Genomic DNA, 12,593 nt, shown 5'->3' with positions numbered 1-12,593 from the left:
CCCTAGTATAAATTGACTGCCCCCTATTCCGAAATGATTTCGACTAGTTCTTTGATATTCTTTTAATTCAGAGTGTATTATTTTTAATATTGTTTTTAGTAGACAATCCAAGCACCCTTACTGAACCGAGCGCAAAACCAGCAGATGCAAATTTACCAATAGAAGACTATCCTGAAATAGAAAATAACGCCTTGTTGGATACCAGCGAAGATCACAACTCGCAAACAAAGAACAATTTAACACTATCCTTTACCAAGATAAACCATCATTGTTATTTCAATTACTTTACAACATAAACAATCAAATCGCTCTGTTATAACCGCACCGAGCAAACTCCTCGCTCCGGAGGAAGATATTATAAACAGCACTGCCCATCAGGTTGAGAATTTAGATGTCGAAGGCCTTTACGGAAATATGGAGATTGCTTTGATTTCCGCATTACTGACTATTCTATTAGCATTGCTGGTGATTTGGTCGTCAGAATGCAGAAAATAAGTAATAACGATGCGTCTTCAATTGCACTGAACGAGGCTACCGTATTGAGGCAGAAAGAAGTAAGAACAAACTTCAGCGGGATAATGAAGAGAGATTAATGCGAGATGCACGTACAAGCGTGTGAGCGGGGTCAAGCGTCCATGACGTCCGGTGAGTTATTAATTAATTAAGTTCTTTTCATCTTTCAACACGCCATTTCTCGTTTGATTCATGGCAGATTAATTTTCTTTTGTTTGCAATCCTTTGGACTCATTTATCTACCACATAAATAAAACGTTTTATAATAAAGCTGGTAAGTTGCCAATGAATTGAAGTTGCCATGATAAAGATTTAAAACGATGAAAATATTTAAACATTAAAGTTAATCTGTTAATTATAACAAAAATGAATAAAAGAATTTTTAGTAATCTAAAACGGCAAACAATAATTAATATATCATTATCCTAAATTTGTTTTTTCAAAAAAAAAATATACAGAGATAGCCCGCAGAGCGCAATGCAAAACAGCGCTAAACAAGGCTATCTTTACATGGAAATATTGGGGTTAGGAGAAGTATGTTTTTTTACTACAAAAAAAACAAACATTTATTTCTTAAAGCCCAAATTAATAACACATTATATTTCTTTCAAAAATAAAAAATAAAATTAATTTAATAAGTAACTAAAGGAAAATACTTGAAAAAACAAATAAAATTCTAAGTCAGTCATATGTAGTTAGCCTTTCGCGTTTTCAGTGTTTTGCTTTTTTGTGACAAAAGCATCTAATGTTGTTTGACTTTTTCTTTTGGCTGATCTCTTAAAAGTTCTTCATGAACGGATAGAGCGTCATACTCTCCTTTGAGCCCCTGTCAAAATTCGGATAATTTTCAACGAATTGATCCATTATTTCAGTTATGGTAAACTAATTCCTTTTACAATCACCATCGAAAGTTCTTTTTGCTCTTCCGCTGAATCACTGCTGTCAACATTTTTGTTTTATTCTTGTTCAGTACATTTCTTGAGCTGGTCATTAGAAAGACTGCGCTGCTTCTTGAAGTATTTCTTCGACATTTTCCTCATTTATCCCTTCAAATCCTGGGTTGAAATAAAAAAGCGCTAAACGATACGGCGTTAAACGGGGTATTACTGTGTATGGTAAAGCGGAGCTCAAAAATCCAAAGATAAAAACATCGACGACCGGTATCTCAAAAACAAGTAAAGTTACAAATTTTTAACCACAATATTTGAAAGTAGAGGGAAAAAGATGTGTAAACAGACGTTGCTATCGAGGATAAACATGAATGTTTTAAAAACCATAACAAAACTAATTTCTTTCGTTGGCAGTTTTTTGGTTGTGATTGTGAGCATTAGTATTTAGTTTACGAGACCTTCATATATTTTATAAGTATTTGTTATTTACTTGTTTTATAGGACCTATTGTAAATTTTAGGATTGATTCAACATTTTTATATAACCTCTATAAAAGCGTACACGTCGGTAGGGTAAAAACTGAAGTTAAAAAAAACAATTTTGCAAACGATAGGTTAAATAAATAGTCGTTCTAACTATGATGATAATTATTTCTGATAAAATACCAGATCAAAGTTATACACAGTATTATCTCTGTAAAATATATACTCAAAGAATTTACATTTTGCATTACATTTGCATTTTTGCAAATCCCTTTAAAATCAAATGTATAACATTGAACCTTATTGCCTCCTGGCCATTCCATTATACCCCATCTACGGAGTCAAAAGAACAAGGTGACAAGTTTTTGAAAAACAGCAAAGAAAAACATTTAGACATTGATGCTAAATTGAGAGTTTTGCTGAACATAGTCCGATAGTTGTTTGTTTGATATATATTATTTGTTATGATATAATTGGTATGGTTTTTACAATATACTTGCTCAAATTCAAATGGGACCTTTGAGACCCGTCATACCCTATATATATATATATATATATATATATATATATATATATATATACAACATAATAAGTAGAATCATCTATTATTATAAAAATTAATTATATTAATCTATTTTATGTCCACGAAGAGACACGCGCGTCGAACATCGAGTGTTGAAAATATATATTGGATCAATATTCCGTTCTAAATATAGTGTTTTAAAAATACATAAGGATCTTTGATTATCAGATGGCCTATAAATAAAAGTTTTGTCAATGTCTTAGGCACTGGAAAAATAGACTTTGGAAAGCATTATCGATATAAATAGGTTATGCAAACACAGGATTTCTCATATTACAGTAACTAAAGTGAATATAAAACATATTATAAAGGTTATTTTCAGAATGTAATTTAATTTTAAATTATTATTTGGGTAGAAAAATAGTGAAAATTGACATATTAAACTTCTAGTCCATGTATAATTCGTATTTATACAGTGACAGGTGCGTATATGAGATTGAGAATTTGTAAGATCTGGTACTGACAAATTGTCCATTATAAAAAATATATTGTTTGGCCTAACGGCATATTTACATTTTCTACAAAAATAAACAAAATGGCAAAACATTGTTACAATATTATCACTATAATGATCTTAAGTGTCAAAAATCACTAAACTACGCTCCAATTGACACAACATTATTGGCGGAATCTGAATTAATTCTGCTTTTAAATGTCTAGTGGGCCTCTTTATTCTATGATAGTATGTCATACTTTTTTTTTTCAAGAATATTAAGCGTAAAATTGACATCATTACTTATATTAATAGTCAACAATAGATATATTTAACTTTCCGTAGGGTAAGTAATTGTAATCGTACGTACCAACAATAACAAAATACAATTTTTCGTCCACGTTTTCGGGCGCACGGATCAACAGATTTGAATGGTTCGATTCCTATTGATAGGAAACATGTACTGATTAGTTTTTGGCAGAGGCAGGTCTAGCCGTTTCGGAGATACCGAGCTAAATGTGCAAAATTAAAGGCAGTTTAGAAGTGAAGTAAGCGTCCGATTTGAATGATTCAAAAAATCTTTGAAAAAAAATTTTGTTTTTAATATCATGTTTTAACTTTTTTTCTAGCTAAAATTCTAAAGCTCACTAATATACTTCAGATAAATAAATTTAATTTTGCAATTCAATTTATATAATTCATAAATATAATCAAACATAAATTCGATTGATTAAGTTTTGTATATTTAGTTTTCTGTAAACATATTTAAGTTACAGTTTTTATAATAATGTATTTGCAAACATTTAATATTCTAATATTTCATTACGGTACTAGAATTTCCAGCAATTTGCCTTAAGGTACGATGCCATACAAACTAGTTTGATGAATTATTTCAGTTAAAAATTGATGCATTATTTAAAAATAATACTCGAAAAGTGGGAAAATTATGGTATAATGCTTACAACAACATTGTAATAGTTCTATATTAAAAATAAAGTTTGTTCTAGAAATTTAATCATAAAATTTGATAAAATGAATAAAATTCTAAAAGAGGGTAAAAATATAATAACAAACCTTTTTTGTAGACTCCGTGGCGCAACGGTAGCGCGTCTGACTCCAGATCAGAAGGTTGCGTGTTCAAATCACGTCGGGGTCAATGTTTTTACCTGAAAATAATACAACAGTTATATATTTTACATATTATACATTTTTACATTAATCAATAATTTTCAAATTTTATTTCAGAAAAAAATTGTATTCGATCTAATGTTAAATTGCTAACCTAATTAGCATATTGAAACAACAATATTTCAAAGATTTAATTATTAACTTCCCGAAAGAGAAGTTTGTTTTCGGTAAATTTCGGAAGTTTCAGAAAGTGCATTCAGCTTATTTTATATTTTCTCGACGTTTCAAGTCATTCTGAATCGTTAGACACTAAAACTTGTGTGTTTATGAGAATATGCGAATTTTTATAATTTAATTACTTCTCGTAGGACTACGATATTTAAGGATGTTTGTTAAGATCATGATCTCCATCATCGTGCAAAGTTTTATTAAAACAATCATAAGCATTTAATTAATAATTAATTACGAAGAAACGGTCTAGCCAACTTCTAGCAAAAACTGATCACCATGATTCCCTACTTATATCATTCGGAATATTTTCAAATTTCAAAATCGGTTCAGGATTTTTTGTGTAAACCTAAGCCGATTTTGTACTTCCCTGCTAATTTAAAGCTTGGCGGATCGCCATGTAATAACAATCAACGCGAGTCTATAATAGGTTTTAAAATCAACCCAGCCATATTTTAGAAATACATAGTCGATTAAAGGCATCATTTTTTAATTCTTGTAATAATTTATCATAGTAAATTACTTTTAACTATCATTAATTTCATAAAAATGATAAAATGATAAAATACATTTGTTAGTAAATTAAAAATTATTAATTTTTGGAAAAAAAAGTATTGACCCCGACGTGATTTGAACACGCAACCTTCTGATCTGGAGTCAGACGCGCTACCGTTGCGCCACGGAGTCCTGCGATTGTACGTGTAGGACAATCCTAGGTTCGGTTTTGTATAAATTGTTTTTTTTTTCAAAACAGTGTTTAATATATATCTATATTAGGGAAAATCAAAATAATATTTTAGATGAAACGATATTATGAGCCTTATCTTTTTTATTTCACAAACGAAAGTATCTAGAATTATTAAATTTAAAAATGCGCAGTTACAGATAATCATAAATATTATGAACATTCCTAAGGAGAAGATCAAGTTTTAACAGATAATTCGATTTGATAATTATGTTTTCGCGACGTTTTAAATCAACCCGCGTCATTTGTCACTACATTTGAACAAAATTTATATTTGGATCCATAATTTGACAATTCGTCGACTTTTTCTCAAAAATGACTACAACGATTTCAAAACTTTTAATACCATTCAATGAAATCGATAACAACAGACTTTGATTAGTTTTGCAAAAAGATCTGCCAAGCCAAAAATTTAAAATTATCTACCAGAAATATGAAAAAATTTTCATACAGGTTTACTCAAAAAATCGTGAACCGTGGTTGAAAAGTATTATGTGGGAATTGTGCTGATTAGTTTTTAGGCATGAATCAGTCAAGCCCTTTTTCCTTAGAATTTTTTATGTTTTAATTTGAACATAGTTGCATGATCTATCAACGAACATTTTAAATTACCTGTAAATTATATCTAAGTAACTAATTTAATATACTTATTGATTAAGTCAAATATTTACACATTTCGGGAAGTTTATGTAGATTGCATTAAGGCAAAATGTCAAATACACCTAGCTTTCTTATTTAGCTGTATTTCAATAATATCTTGTCAATTAAATAATATAATTTTGTCCTTAAATACAGTGTAACAACTATCTATCCTTTAGATTAAAAAAAAACGAGTCCATTCCAACGAGGGCAGTTAAGTAAAAGGTATACATAAGTCATTCTTAAACGAAGGCAAATTACTATGATTGACTTGTGTTCACTTTTAATAAATATAAATATATATGATTGATATTTCATATCATACTCGAACAGTTATTATTCCACGATAGCAATTAATCTGACTAATAACTAATATTGTATTACACAATCAAATTTTACAACATTCTCTCGCTATTTTGAAGAAAACTGAAATATTGAAATACCATGTGAAACTAACTACATCATTTTAGTACTCTTCTAGAATTATAGAAAATGACAATTTTCCAAAACTCTCGAAATTGAACATTTTGTAATGATTAAGCATATATTTTTGTATACTTAATATTTATAGAATGAATTTTGTAAATCATTTTTAGAATTTCTGTAACATTATTTGATATGCTTTTATGTTTATTTTAAAATCGTCAGTATTGAAGATTTATATTTTGATGTATTTACATAGCGGATCGAAAAAAATGTACCTTCGTACACAATACTTTAAATATTATCATTAAAAAAAGTTGATTACATAATACGATGACGTTTAATTGAATAAGAACTTTTACGTCAAAAACCAATGGTATTTGAACCATACGAATCGGTTCAGCCGTTCTTTAGGAAGTGTGGCGTATATTAGGCACATACATTTCCTGAAGTAGGTAAACTTTTCTATATACGTGAATATACCAAAAGAATTTTGTTTTCGACTTTTCTATTATAAGGGATGTTCGATATTGTATTCGATTCTCAATTTGTTTTTAAGAAAAAAATAAATAGGTCAAATACAGCACAAATATTGCAATTTACTTCACATTAATAATTATGAAATAAATGTGAAACGCAATAAATAATACATAAAAATTCATTCATTTTTTGTGTATTAACAAAATAAATACACCTTCCCAATTTAAAAAATGAGGTTATATAAGTATGACCTTAATTGTTTATTATTATTATTAATATATTAGGTTGTCAAATATCTCCCTTCCGTTTTTTTGCTCTTGGTTTATAATACAAAAAGGCGGAAGGGAGATATTTGACAACCTTATATAATATAACATTGTTTATAACATAAAGTATTAAGTAGAGAATTAATTTTTAAAATAAATTTTTCATTTCAGGTACTGTTACATTTGAAAATCCAATATTTACTACAATCAGTGAAACAATTCGCAGTAATAGAGTTTTTGCATGTTCTGCATGTGCAAGGATTATTTTTGTTGACGATAAAGGTAATCTACTATTAACAAAAAAAAGATTTTTTCTATATAATCAATGCAACAACTTTATTGACAATACAAATATATATTAATATATGATAACTATAAAGAGACAATTCTCTGACAAGATATAAATGTTACAGAAACGCTATGTTACTGAATATGATTGTAAAAACTGCCAAAATGCTATATTATAACTATTTTCATGTGTTTGATTTTTTCACAGGTGATCTGAAGAATGTGCTCAATCGGGAGCATTCATGTTCTTGTCCTTCCAAAAAACCAGGAAAAAGTGAAGAAAATCGAAAAATAAATTTAAATGAACAACTACCAAAACCACCTCTGGAAATTCCAAATATGATTTTTAATCAGAAAAATTCTCAGATAAGTTTTTGTGATTTGACTTCTGTAATATATGAAAATATTGATAATTCATTAGAACCTTTGTATACAGAAATCAAACCATTATCAGATGCAGAAATAGCAATTAGCACTATATAGTATTTGATAATGCACATGAAATTAGTATCAAAATTATTGTTACTAATTTTATTATGCATATCCTATTTTTAATCAAAATTTATAGTATCTGTTGGTTATTTCCATTTTTGAATACATTCAGTTTTAACAAAACCTAATTATTTTTTAAAAGTCAATTTTTAACGAACGCATTGAAGGCTTTTTTTCGCTTAAAAGGTCAATAGATCTACACAATAAATGTTGATTTAAGTGATAGTAAAAATACAGATGAAGCAACTTGCTCATAATTAACATTTTCATCATAGAATAGGTAAGAATTTAAACAATTAAATGATGCACCTGATGTTTTATAGTGTGCAATTTTTAATTTATAGAATTTGACAATTTTAGTTGTAGGTTATGGTATGATAAAAAAATTATAAGTTTATGCAATTTTTATATTAATATTTGGCAATTATATTATCTATAGTATTAATTTCAAATTTTTTCCACCCTACTGATTGAATACAACATGACTCAGTTTTCATTGAAATTTAGTTATTAGTGAATATCAAGAATTGTACATTATTAACCCTTACCACTCGACCTGATTTTAAAACAATGAACTAGCAATTCAGTGCTGCATTCTGACGAAAAAGTACCTGCTACAAACATGGTATTATTGTGTATGTTATGCATTTTGTTTGATAAGAATTTGTGGACAATGTAGAACATACATTTACAATAAGATCTAAATTTATTTTCAGCATCATGTTGAAGTTTAAAGTAATTTTCAAAAGACATAGCGGGTCGATTCCACTGTCATTATAATCAATTAGCGTCGTTATAGTTTTTATATCATTACACAGAAAAGTATAATTATCGATTTTTATACGCTTCTGGCATTTTTGATAAAAATTTTGCTTTATGAATTGCTCAGTCGTTTTACTATTTTTATAAAAAAAATATACAATGAAATAAGATAGCAAATACATTTATAATGACTAATAGTAAATTTTGAAAAAAGAACAGTCTCTTATTACTGTATAGATCTATTAGACCGCATTTATTTTGTAAAATTTTATGGGCGACCGCACTTAAGAATTTAAAAATCTTGATATATACCAATAAACATTATAATATAAAAATACTATTTAAAAATAATATGGTACCAATGTTATGTAGAGCCTACGTTACGCAGCGCTTCTCATACGAAATGGTACTAAATGCTGTATAAATGCCATATGGTTGCTATGCAGTTGGCATTGGCCGATTTTTGACAGAATCAGTCCCTAAATATTTCATAAATCAATCTAATAAAAAATATCTTTTTTTTAATACGGTAAAATATATGAGCAATACGAAAAGCAAAATTTTCATGAAAAAAGACAGAAGCTTACAAAAATCGACAATTCTACTTTTCTGTTGAATGATACAAAAACTATCACGACGCTAATTAATTATAAGACAGTGGAATCAACCCGCTATGTCTGTTGAAAATTACTTTAAAGTTCAACATGCTGCAGAAAATAAATTTAGATAATATTGTAAATGTATGCTCTTCATTGTCCAGAAATTCTTATTAAACAAAATGCATAACATACACACAATAATATCATGTTTTTGGCCAGTACTTTTTTGTCAGAATGCACCACTGAGTTGCTAGTAATTGGTTTTTAATCAGTGATAAGGGTTAATATAAATATTTGTTATTTTGATGAATTACACAGGTCAATAAAAAAGTCTGTGCTGGGTATGGGACATATGTTTTCCAATGTGTTGTCTACTGCTGAACAAGATTCTACAGTCTAAATTGGGGATCAAACTGCAGAAGAGGAAAAAACAAAAAAAATTGCAAAATCGCCGACCTAATAATTTTTCTGTGTGATAAATAAAATCTTATAATTTGTATCGTTTCGTGACCCTTTTCTCCTTAAATGGCTTGAGCAACGAACTTCCGCAATGTTTTTGCATCTTTGGTGGGTACTTTTCGTAGAATCTAGTAATGATATGCAAATGTATTTTCAGTTAACTGCAAATATGTTTGCCGATCACTGCTGGATAGTACAAAAAAGTTCTCAAAAGAAGTAAAATTGCGAAAATTCGTTGTAGAGGTCCTTTAAGAAGAACAGGCAAGGAATCGACAGAAAATTTAAGATCTTGATTATCATGCAGTAAAATTACTAGATCGAAGGTTTTGTCGTTTTTTTGGCTTTTTCTGTTCTTTATGCAGTTTGTACCCCATTTTGGACTGTAGAGTCATGTTCAGCGGTAAACAACACATTCGACAACATATGTCGCACACCCAGCACGCACAACTATTTTTTATGGACGTGTGTTATTGTAATCTTTGTAGTAAATAGTTTATAAATTGGATATTTATTAATGAATATACTACGCACAATACTTCTACCTTATACTGATATAACATAAATATTATATTCCTACTTAAATTCTAATAAAAAAAATATTCATCAGTTATCAGAAAATTTCAAGGCAAATAATTGGTAGGGTTAATTTTAACTACCCTATAGGCTAAAAATTACTTTCACTTATCAAACATATAGTAACTAACATCAACTTGAAAACCAATAAGTAATTATGCCTGATAGAACGCAACAAAATATACCTTTCAAATATACTAGATTATTCAAATCACTTGATTTACATAATTGGGTATATATTATATATATATATATATATATATATATATATATATATAATGTATAATACATGTACAGTGGCATACTAATATACCAATTGATTCCAACCTTTTTATACCGCACCTCTTCGTACTTAAACAAAGTTGTTACGCTCCCTTAATATTTTTATTCCAGGCTAGAAATTAATATACAACACTAAGTTAAATATACATAAAAAGTTATTCATTCATTAACTTTTTATATTATTTCATTTTTTGTAACAGTCTCTCTCTTGAAAGGCGCCCCACAGGTTGGAAACCACGGCAATAGACAAAAATTAAACATGGTATAAATTATATATGGTAATTAGTTCTGGATTATTCATCTATACGTTTCAACTCTTGGTATGGTCATCATTCATTTAATCAAATCATAATAATATTGCATTTTTATAGCAATATTAATATAGGCTCGCTCGTAAATAAGTTGAAGTAGCCTGAATCAGAGGTCCCGGGTTCGATCCCGCTTCGAGCACAATATAACATATAAAAATTTTCATGATTTTTCTAATTAATAATAAAAATTTTATAGTTTAAAGTAAGTTAAATAGTATTAAAAACGCATTTAAATTGATAATATACGCAATGATTATTATTAGATTAATTATTGATTATTATAGTTTGCGCCTTATAACTAGCATTTTAACTTTATAATTTTGTAGAAATTTGTATTTCTAATAATAGAGTAAAGTAAAATAAGATAAACTGCTATAATTTTTTTATGTTTTAATTATTAAAATGTTTGAAACTGAATTTGTATCATACATTCTAATTGATTCATGCTATTCTCAGTTTTAATTCTAGTATATAAAATTTATTTAATTTCTTTAGAATATGATAATTATTAGCATATAAATTATAAGTTAGAGCAATAATCAAGGCACAATTTGTAGCAAGTACTTGTATCATTAATTAATAAAAATATATTATAATAAACCAATAATAATATATTACTATATCGAAATGCTGTGAAAACCTAGTTCATAATACATAATATGGAAATTTGGATCAAATATTAGGGTTTCATGTTATGTATATTTATTAGATAATATTTGCATTGGTTTTATATTTCCAATAATTGTAGGCGTTTGCATGATACTACATATTATCTGAATAATCGTGGGCGTACTTACACTGCTAAAAAATATATTGACTAAATAAAACGAAAATTTATTTTACTCACAAAGCAATATTGTGGAGTTTAAGTAATATTTTTATAGTTGTATAGAAAATAACTTTTCTTTTAAATATATTTTATAACCAGTAACATATTTACATAAATCTGTGTAATTAAATAGAAATTATTGATTTGAAATTCTTGATCCAGTATTGTACATCAAGGCGAAATTTATTTCAATTAATTTATATTTTATTATTTATTATTTGTTACTAGAATTTTATCAGTCAATTATGGGGGTATTCTGGTTTAGAGGCATGAATTTTATGTGATTTTTAAAAGGCATTAAAAAAACGCAAACAAAATTTTTACTATATTTTTACTTACAAATTATTAATTAATATTCTGAGAATAAAGAAGATAAAAATTAAATATAGTCATAAGTTTTTAGTTAGAAAAGCTAACAAAGTGGGGGGTCTCAAAAAATTGGCACCCGACCATACAAACCCATGATTAATTATAGCTCACTAAATATTCTAAAAAAATATTCATATATTATTAAGCTAGAATAATGTCGCCGTCGTATGACCTACAGACAAGTCAAAAAAAATTTTCATTACAAAATAGCGACTGCTTGAAAAAAAATTACAACATTTTTTGATATTCTCTATTGTGTTTAACTAAAAAAAAAATAGAATTTGGGAATGTACGTAGTTCATACTTAAGTCTATAAAAAATCAAGTAAATGAGTCCAATAGAAGTTCAGAAATCATACCGAAAAAACAGTATCGAGAAAAACGTGTTCAAAGTTTGGAAAAAGGAAGGAAACAGAATAGTATTACGCTGGTTAAAAAACTATAAATCTAAAAATAATTTAAATTTAAAAAAAAAACTATAATACACTTCTTCATATTTAAACTTTAAAATGTCCGAAAAACATTTTTTTTTTCAAATTTTAGATCTGAATATTATATTAATATTATATATAACCCTTTGGAATACGCTTTGGATGCAGCCATTAAAGTTCCTTAAAATTAAAATTATTAATAAATTTAATATAGACATTGACAAATGTTTCTGAAATCCAATAAAAATAAGTTATGGCATTTAGGTTTACAATTCCAGATGAAACGACTATGAGAAAATTTAAAAAAACATTATAATATTTAATGTAGAATTTTCATGGCATTGTTGTGCATTTTCGTATGTAAATAAAACTATTTAGTATGAAATAAT

The 12,593-nt window shown here is 27.7% G+C and overlaps 1 protein-coding gene and 2 non-coding genes across 3 annotated transcripts in view; 2 read left to right on the top strand and 1 right to left on the bottom strand.

Annotated features, from left to right (window-relative positions):
* The window catches only part of LOC113373922 (fibrillin-2-like), a 78,606-nt gene that overhangs the window by 35,151 nt on the left and 30,862 nt on the right, over positions 1-12,593 (top strand). The window lies entirely within an intron of this gene.
* Trnaw-cca lies at positions 3,986-4,057 on the top strand. Its single transcript has one exon. It is a non-coding gene; the product is annotated as a tRNA-Trp (tRNA).
* On the bottom strand, positions 4,873-4,944 carry Trnaw-cca. Its single transcript has one exon. It is a non-coding gene; the product is annotated as a tRNA-Trp (tRNA).

This window comes from Ctenocephalides felis, unplaced genomic scaffold (assembly GCF_003426905.1).
Source record: "Ctenocephalides felis isolate EL2017-DRISC unplaced genomic scaffold, ASM342690v1 CF-g0.4_SCAFFOLD_01604, whole genome shotgun sequence".
NCBI classification, from domain to species: Eukaryota; Metazoa; Arthropoda; class Insecta; order Siphonaptera; family Pulicidae; genus Ctenocephalides; species Ctenocephalides felis.
This window is presented reverse-complemented; position numbering and strand designations above follow the sequence as displayed.